This window comes from Neopsephotus bourkii, unplaced genomic scaffold (genome assembly GCF_033783945.1).
Source record: "Neopsephotus bourkii isolate Nb327-2 ecotype Australia unplaced genomic scaffold, CSIRO-AGI_Nbou_v1 NB_1624, whole genome shotgun sequence".
In the NCBI taxonomy this organism is placed as follows: Eukaryota; Metazoa; Chordata; class Aves; order Psittaciformes; family Psittacidae; genus Neopsephotus; species Neopsephotus bourkii.
Genome location: NW_026902099.1, coordinates 4,390,352 through 4,400,171, shown reverse-complemented (window position 1 = coordinate 4,400,171; position 9,820 = coordinate 4,390,352).

Genomic DNA, 9,820 nt, shown 5'->3' with positions numbered 1-9,820 from the left:
ATTGAATTTCATCATTTTTTAAATAACCCAAATAATTTTTTCAGAGCATGCTGCAGAGCTTCCTTCTTTGCTTTTAGGAAGGGGAAGGGGAAATAGAAAGGTATGTGCAGTGCAGAGCCCTTCAGGTACACTAACATGTTTCTTTTGGTTTTGGGAAAGCTGACAATTATTATGATATTTTAATACATAGAGTTTCAAATTTAGAGCAGGGCTTATTTAGAGTATGTGTACCATTCCCCTCCAGCAGCTGAAAGTGGAGATTTTTATGAGGCTAATGAGCTGAGCTGACGCGGTGCTGAAAGGGATTGCCTTCTCTGGCCCCTTCCCTTGTGCTAGCCATGGCTGCTATCTGATTAAACTTGCAGAAAATAGATCAGTTAAAAAACAAAAATAATTTCCTGCCGATTGTGCCAGTTTAGCACACTGCAAACTCATAGTGGCCCTCTTTAAGATCTTGGATGTGACTTCATACACCTTGGAGGTAGAATTGGACTTCTGCCTCACTGGAGGTAGACTGACAGTGTATTTGTCTTTTGTTAGTACTTCCTTTCTCCCTTCTCATCATATCCCTTGACTGTGTTTTGTCTTGGTCATATGCCCCTTCTCTTCTTCATTCCCTGTTTGAAAAAGTAGACTTTCATGTGATCTTACCAGGACTTACAACTTTAGACTGAATTTATAATCAGTTGGTTTGTGTGTAGATCACTGTCAATTATAGTTGGAGTTAGGAGTTTCTAAAAAAAAAATAATTGCATGTTTTGTGATCTAGGTCTTGTGTTTCTAAAGAGAATCCATGAGATGAAGCTAATGGAATCTAAATCAGTTTCAGAAACTGGAGTGGTCAGGCTTCCCTGGCAGCCCACTGAGGTTATAATGATTTCCTGTTATTTTTCAAATGTTAGATGTGCTTTTGTTTGTTACTGACTGGGAAGTTCCGCAGGGAGAAACTGATAGAAGAAAAAGTTAGTGTCATCCATTTTATAAGTAGTAGTATCTTACATAAAGTATCTTCAAAAGATGAGGTTTCGATTATTTTTTTCTCTCTTACCTCATGTTACCTTTTTAGTCTTAGTATGGGATATTGCACAATAAACTGTTTTTCTGTCCCTATATTTATAGGGAAAACAGCCAAGGAATGAAATAACAGTGATAGAGCTGAATGTGTTGTAATGAATCAGATCCATGCAAAAGGAAAATCATGCTGGCTAGCTTTAAGCAGTTAAGAAAGAAGTGCTCATAAAACAGTTTATATTGGCCAATTACTTTCTAATCAGTGTTTTGTTAATATCAAGTTAGGACCATCAAATATAATCAAAGATTATTTTTTATACGTCCTTTTTTTCAGGAAGGAGAGGTCTACAGGTCTAAAATATCCTTATGTAATGCTTACTGGAGTTTTCCTGGGAGTGGTTTTTTAACATTTATTTTCTACTTAACCTTTCTGTTTCATGTTCAGAAGTCATGCCCTCTTTGGTTAACAGTTTATAATGATTCTTTTCTGTCCTGTAAAGATTACCTGTTTCTGGAGAAAAATCTTTTAAAATCTGATACAGCTCCTTGTTGTGTTTTAACTCCAGTCAGCAGCTCGCCCCACGCAGCCACTTGCTTACTCTCCCCTGGTGGGATGGAGGAGAGAATTGGAAGAGTAAAAGTGCGAAAACTCATGGGTTGAGATAAAGACAGTTTAATAGGTAAATCAAAAGCTGCACACACAAGCAAAGCAAAACGAGGAATTAATCCACCACTTCCCGTCACAGGCAGGTGTTCAGCCATCTCCAAGGCAGCAGGGCTCCATCACACATGATGATTACTTGGGAAAACAAATGGCATCACTCCCACTGTCCCCCCTTTCTCCTTCCCTCAGCTTCATATGCTGAACATGACACCATATGGTGTGGGATATCCTTTGGGTCAGTTGGGGTCAGCTTTTTTGGCTGTGTCCCCTCCCAGCCCCTTGTGCACCCCCAGCCTGCTCGCTGGTGGGGTTGTGTGAGGAGCACAAAAGGCCTTGGCTCTGTGTAAGCACTGCTCAGCAGCAACGGAAACATCCCTGTGATACCAGCACTGTTTCCAGCACAAATCCAAGACACAGCCCATAGCAGCTACTATGAAGAAAATCAACTCTATCTCAGGCAAAACCAGAACACTTCTAATCCAGGAAACACCTTTTGTGTAGATGTTTGGTAGTGACCATTTCCTTAAACAAAGGGTGTGGAGTGTTTAGGCTTAACACTTTTCTCCCATACTTATTGTGAACCATGGAGATTGACATCCAGATACCAAGAGTTTGTAGAGTTCCTTAACACTTGTATGTTCTGGAAAGAGAATATAAGAGTTTGAAAACACTCTGTGCATAGAATGATTTGTTGTTTTGTATTGCATGGTTCTGTTCTTTATGCCACCAGACTTTGGGCGTCCAGAAGGAACTTGGAAATGTGTTCCTGTATTGCCAGCTGTGCTTTCCAGCATTTACAAGAGGCCAAGTTCATCTCCAGGAAATGAGTTGCCAGAGGTTGCCACAACACAGCATCTTTTCAGAAGTGCCGCCAAAGGGGAGATGCTGATGGAGTGACTCCTACCTCTGTAACTCTACACCGTCTGTATAGGGTGTAGCCCATCTTTTCCAGTGGTCCCTGTTGACAGAGCAAGGATCGTGACTGGTTCTTGGTTGTTCCCAGGCTCACCATTTCACAAATAACCAGGATTAATATCAACTATACTGCAGCTTGTTTTTCTAGACAGAAGGCTTGACTCACCCAGGCTCAGTTCTGAGGATTTATGTACTCTTTGCCAGCAGCCCTGGTTTAAATTATTATGTTCTGCTACTCATTTGCCCATTTTTTTCTTTATTCTACTCTCTTTTTTTTTTTCCTTTAATAATGCATGGAGTTTTCAGCAACCTACCTTGGAATTAGATGATCTTTAAGGTCCCTTCTAACCTAAACCATTCTGCAATTGTATGATTCTAATTTTAGGAAAAGAAAATCTTTAGAAGCTCTGGGTTGTACCCAGTAATTCATAAAAGTTTATGGAAAAATTGTGGAAAAAAGGCTTCCTTGTACAAGAGGCTGGAGGCTGGAAAGGGTGCCCTGCATTGTAGTTGTGAAGATCTTGGGAAGAATGGTAGGGCTCCTCAACAACTTCTCTAATGTGAGTGAGAAAATCTTACAGCAGTGATTAACGCAAAGTGTTTAAGTATAGTTTGCTTGTTTGGCATTTCTAAGTAAAATGACTTGATGATGTGGGGCTGTTGAGAAATTCCAATAGGTCCTGCTTAGAAAACAGAAGGTATAAGTGACAGAAGGAACAGAAGAGAGAGGAGGTAATCTAGCTCCTTGTCACCATCCTATGGTAGCTTCTGGGAAGCAATATTGATGGGCTGGGCACAGCGTGTGTGTTCATCTGTTTTGGAAGGTGTTTTAGAAGGTCAGTGGTAATGAATAAATATTGCTTTAAACATCTGCCTCTCTCAGAAGATTTTTCACTACTTGTTCTGTGCAAAGAAATTAATCTGTATACTGTTCTGCAGGACTGAGCACTGTGTATGTAGAGTATATCAATCCCAGCTTGATCTCAAAGTAAAACCACACAACTTGAGCCTCAAAAGTTAAAAAGCTCAGTCTCTGCCTTCAGTATAACTTTCTGTATTTTGATTTGGAAATAAAGAGTCTGAAGGAAAAGAAAATATAAAATATCTTTCAGAGCAAAATATTGAGAGTTTAAACTGTAGGCAAATGCATATAGGGCAGCATACCTCTGAGCAGCAACTGAGCTCATAGCCTGTGTGTTTCTTCCAGAGCTGCAGAATGTGAACTTTGCCCTCTCTAAATGATGTGATGTATTTGGGATGCTTGATTGCAGGTGATGGTAGTTCCTTCCACAGTAGTGATCATTTTCTCTGCTGTCAAGCAGCTGAGGAGTTACAAACCAGCTGGCCAAGGCTTTAGCATCACCATTCCATCTCTATGGTGAGAGCAGCCTGGTTTCTCATATTCAGGGCAGCAAAATCAGTTTTGTCTGTGCTCAGAGATACTTTGAATTAACCTGGCACACAAAGCTGCTATTGCACAGTGTCTTAGGAACTTTTAGTCTCTTGTCTATTTCTTAATCCTCCGGGTTGCCCTTATTGTGTTCTCAAATTTCCCTGGTAGACTTTAAAATGGTAACAGTGATATGTGACTGTGGGATTATTTTTTTTTTTTTTATTTTTTAAGGGAAGAAAAATATGTTGTGATAAGAAGCAGCTTGTGTTAACAATTCAGATTACATTCACGCCTTGATGGTAAGATTAAATACTTATTGTTTTTCTATTTTGAAGTGTATCTTTGTTACCTGTAATATTTGCCATAACAATTTTCTTTAATTTTCTCCCTGTCAGAAAATGCTGTTTGTTTTGAGGGTTTTTTTTTGCTATTACAGTTACAACTGGCCAGATTTTGCTGAGAACAAGACACACGACAGGTATTTACCTGAAGGCTAGCAGAAAGTGATGCCAGCAAATACTTGTCTATGCTGGAAAGAACTTGACACTGTATCAGTTCAACGTATCATTTTGAAGTAAATCAGGCATGTATAAATGTGAGAAGGTTCTGTAGCCCTTCTTGGCTCAGGTGTGATATATCAGATTGAATTGCATGGGTAAGTACAGAGCGAGTAATAATGGACAAATTTGCAGCCATTAAGCAGTTAAGATGATCATTTGTACCCCTGAAGTCAACATCTGTGGGTCATTCCCTGTCTTATTACATACTTGCAGAAGCCAGTGTCATTCTCCTTATTGTCCACAATGGGGGACGGAAGTTCTGTGCATATGTTCTAGAAGTGAAGCCTCATTGTGTCTGGAGAGCAGGTGAAATGATGAGTTCCTCTGGCAGTACAGACAGTGTATAGGCAGTACAGTGGGCTATACTGTATTTAAAAGATTAGCTTGAGATTGTTTCATAGTCACAATGTGTAAACATGAACTGCTGCTCGGGTGCAGGTTTTGAGTGAACTTAAGAACTTTTGAGGAGGAGGGAAGAGAGATGGTTTGAAGGCTTCAGGTGTGTTTGGGCCTACACTTAGCCCAGATTTTAACTGCTTTCCATGACTGGCTTTGTTAAAGTATTATGAAGGCTTGATGAGTGTCTTGGGATATTTTTTTATGGAACACCCTAAAGTTGTATGGCTCAAAGGCAGGTGGGATTTACATGTGACTTAGATTTGGGCTGTCTTTATAACTGTATATAAGTGTGTACCTATATATAAATAATCTGCACATCTGCGTCTACCAGCGTGAACATGTCTTCTGCCAGCATTGACTGTTGTGTGCCCCATATATCAAAGCTCTATGTTATAAAGACAGTCTAATACTCCAAGAAAAACGTGTTCTTCTAAGTGATTACAGTAGTTCATCCTTTCTGTGACTTTATACAGAAATAGTGTGTAAAACTCTTCCCAGTCTAATATTTCCAAGGGTTTAAATCTGTGATGATAATACAAGTTTTCTTTTTATATAACTCTAGAATGATAAGAAATGAAGACGTCTCTTTGTTCTTGACTGTAAGAAAGGGTGCTGTAACTGCCATACTTGCATTATAACCAGATGTTGAATTGTTATGGAAAAACTGGTTCTTTCACAGCTAAAGCTAGTAGGTTGCTGAAATCACATGGTTTCCAAGTTGCAGATGGCAATTACCGGTGCTGCTGGGTTACATAGAAAAGGATCCAATTTCTTTGTAAACTTGATCACCAGTCAGATAAGAAGCTTTTTTGTATTCAAACATGAATGTAATTTGAGACAAGGGGGCACAAAATCACAAAATGGAATATAGAAACCTTTAGAACAACCCAAGTTTGTTCCTGGAGTTTTCTCTGAATCAATTTATTGCAGAGATGTCCCAAATGTTTCTAAATTAGATTCTCAATTACATGTTTTTGCACAAAGCCAAGTATGTTAATATGTACAGTGAGATTTCAGATAGCTTTTTTTAGATTTGGCTTCAGAATTGAAAGTTGGCTCTAATGTTAGCTTCAGAGAGAAGACAGTAATTCAGGTGCTTGACAAGTAACTTGCAATTTTAATATCTCAATAATGGTTTAACAATGACAGAGGAGTAAGGACAAGAGAAAGAGGGCAACCATAAACAGTGGCATTCTAGGGGTTAGATCTTGGTTTGCTTTAAATCTTTTCTTGGCTTCAGACCTGTTGTTTTTGAGAAAGCATGGCAACATTCATGCAAAGGGCTTGGACTTATTCTCCTGCACTGCATAAGGGGCAGCTGGGTGGCAGGAGGCTGAGGCCTCCCAGCTCTGTGCTGTATTACAGCTTTTTCTCATATTGTCAAACTTGCTGGGTTACTTTCATTGTAGTACCCAGGTTTGGAAATTAAGTTCTGTACTCTAGGTGATGAATGGAAGAAAAGTACCTCCACAGGGCTTCAGATTCTATCTTCTTCTGTTCACTAGGGAGAGAGTCAAAGGAGATGGTTACTTACTGAGGCTGCAGTTTTGTGAGATGGTTTGAACTGAGTTATGTGCTGGACTAAAATTTAAAGCCATATTTTACTTGATGTCCTCTCCCTCCCCAGTGTCCATTCCCAGCCCTGCACCATTGCTGTTTGCTTGCCCTGAGTCAATTTAGGTATTCATTTCATTTCGAACTAGATTTATCTCACTAATGCAGCAAATAGATTGTTTTTCATTCTTGCAATAATGAATTTATTCATTTTTAATTAAATGAGTGCCAGAGTCAGTGCAATGGCAGAAGGAAGAGTGAAATTTTGAATGTGAAGGATGAAAGACCCAGGAAGGAAGGACACAGAAGTAAGCTTACTTATCTCTCCAATGCTTAGTTCCAGCCATGCATTCCTGTCTTGTCTTGTAGACTCTTGTGTATCTGAGCTAACTTTCTGGCCAACCCAAAGGAAGCTGTTCAGTTCATTGGGATGGACTAGTTTTTTAATAGGTCAACAAATCTAGTCGCGTTAGCAAGTAGTCTGACAAACAGGGCTGAGATTGAAGTAAGCAGAACTGCCTGTTGTGACACCAAGCAGGTAGAATTGGCTCATCTGTATGATTGTATCATAAAAGCATGAAATGGGATCCTTTTTACACTGGTATGCTCAAGCAAATCCTCCTACCCTCTTTCCCTATTCTTAGGGTATTTACATGAAATATGAAAAGTGCTTATGATTAACTGTTTAACCAGGAGTATTTTTATATACCTACAACTTAATGCAGGAAGGTGCTGAACACTTGCCCATATCTACTAAAGTGCCTTTGCGTGTACCATATAAAACATGCTTAGCTCTACTGAAGTAATCAAAACATGCCATTAAAACAGATCCTAAAATACTGTGTTGAGTTCAGAAAAATCAACACCTTGCAGCATCAGGTACAGTCATACACTTTCTGATGTTTCACTGTGTATCTTCACATCTTTGAGAAGATACATGTAAGCAAAATCTATTGGTTTAGATATGCTGGTAAATGCAGAGAAGTCCTCTTATCATGATATTGGAAAAGAACAAAAATGTTAATCCTTAAAATACCTTATTTACCTCAGAAGCTTTCAGAAAGGTGAGGTAGAATCCTTTGTTATACAGCTATCTACTCCAGCATTTCAGCATAACTTACTTAACTAAAGAGTTTGGCTTTAAAGAGGCAACATTTTCTTTCTATTGCATGAGGGAAAAGAATGAAATTTTCTAGCTTTTGAAAGCGACCTTCTTGTATTAAGTTGCACAAGTTCCATGCCTGTTGTAATTTTTACAGTGCCTTTGAGATGGATCAGCCTGTGGGTCTTGGTCATAGCCTGTCAGTTATTTGAAAAGTGCACACATAACTTTTTTGTTACTTTTCTACTAGCTATGCTGCTCATGTGTACTAAAGCTGAAGATAGCTCTAGCCTCTGAAGACGCCTTCCTTTTTTATGTTTTCAGGCTAAGAGTCTCCCTACCCCAGAAGTGTATTGCTCCCATAACAGATACTTCAAGCACAGCAAAGAATTACAGGGGAAACAAGTATTTTGAATTTATAATTGAGTATCTAATTTAAAATAGTCTTATGTTACTGATATAATGTGCTAAGGAATATCCATGATACTTGACTATGAATAAACAGTTCACAGAGCTTGAAGGGGCATGTAACGCACTGTACACCTAATTAACTGAGTATGTTCTTTTTCTTAGCCCTTGCCGGAGCTCCGTTGATCAGCCAACTGGATTGGTAAAGCAGATGAAGTTTTTAAAACCCTGGCCGGTGTCACCACTGCTGGTTTTGCACACTAAAAGCTTAGGAGAAATACACTGTTTCTGAATTTTTACTGTTGTTAAAGTGAAAAATGGCCACAGTGCATGGGATGATCTTAGGAAGTGCATACAGTCTCTAAAGAAAATTTCTCTTTTTTTTTTTTACTTCCACCCAGAATAATGGGTTGTTTCACTGGACTTTCCTCAGAGTCCAGTTTGTGCTTTTCATTAGGGGTATTGTTGTTAAGTATAAACCCAAAGAGATTATGCAACAGTTCAGAAAGTATGGGCACAGATTTACTTTCTTCCAATTATGCAAGACCACACATACAGAACTTTTAAAGTAAATGTTAAAATTCTATAAGTGGCATGGGAATAGCATTTTGTCTCTTAAAATGTATTTCAAATCAATGAATGATTGATGACATAAGGAGAGGAACTTGGCACAGTTTTAATTTTAGAGCTTGATCTAGTTCAGACAAATGCCTCAGAGTAAGGAGGCTGGTGCCAGTCCACTGCCCAAACTGAATGTCTTTTTCTGTACTAGATTGAGGGTTAGTCAAAGGATTGATTTACCAATGTTTAATTTCCAGAGGGCAAGGAGGCAGTGGAATTCCTTTACAGTTATTAATAGATTGATTAGATTTAGTGAAACAGAGCTTACAATGGTGTGATTTATTTTAGAGGACTTCTGGAATACAGCAGCTTCTGTATTCTTTTTCAAGTGAGCTGTTTAAATGCCAGCAGTAGAATACCACAGGAGGCCGAACAAAAAAAATCAACAAGAGAGATGTAGACACAGATAAAGGTATTTCTTAAGTAACATTGTATTTGTTTGTTGTTTTTTAAGGGGCAAATACTGTTGCGGGGTTTTTTTGGTTTTTTTTTGTTTTTCCCCACAGATGTAACCAAAATGGTTGCAATTTGGATTTATTGTGGCAGCCTCTTACACAGTTGTACACGTTTACTTGTAATATAACAGTGTAAATGTAGTGGTGAATAAGTTGGTGGTTATTATTATTATTATTACTTTTACACTTTTCTAAGCATAGTAAGAGTCCCAAGTTCCTATTTTAATTCAAATATAATTTTTAAAACAGAAAGGTTGACCATACCGTGGAGATGACTCAATATACCTTTAAACCCAGAAAGAACAGTTTTGAGTAAAATGGGGCAGATTTTATTCTTGTGCAGGACTTTAACACCATGGATGACCAAAGCCAGCACCAACCAAATTTCCTTCAGCCCCAGTCACCACAGAATTATGTTTGCAGGTACAAGAAAATGCAAACAGGGTTGTTCTCAGTAGTAAAAAGGATTGAAAAAAAAACAAGGATACAGAAAACTTTTGATTTCTCTGGAAAAAGTGTGGAGGATACAGCATTACATTCAGGTCAAGGACAATGAATTGTGGAAATTGCTTTAAAGTCTAAGAAATGTTTTATTGCTCTTGTAGTTTCAGTTTAATATGGAGCACTTAAGTCAGTTTTATATGTTAGAGAACATTCCTGTGACTTCTTGTGAAACTTAACAAATTCCTTCTTCCAGTATTATACAGGTCTCATGACAATGACTTCAAGTGAATCGGT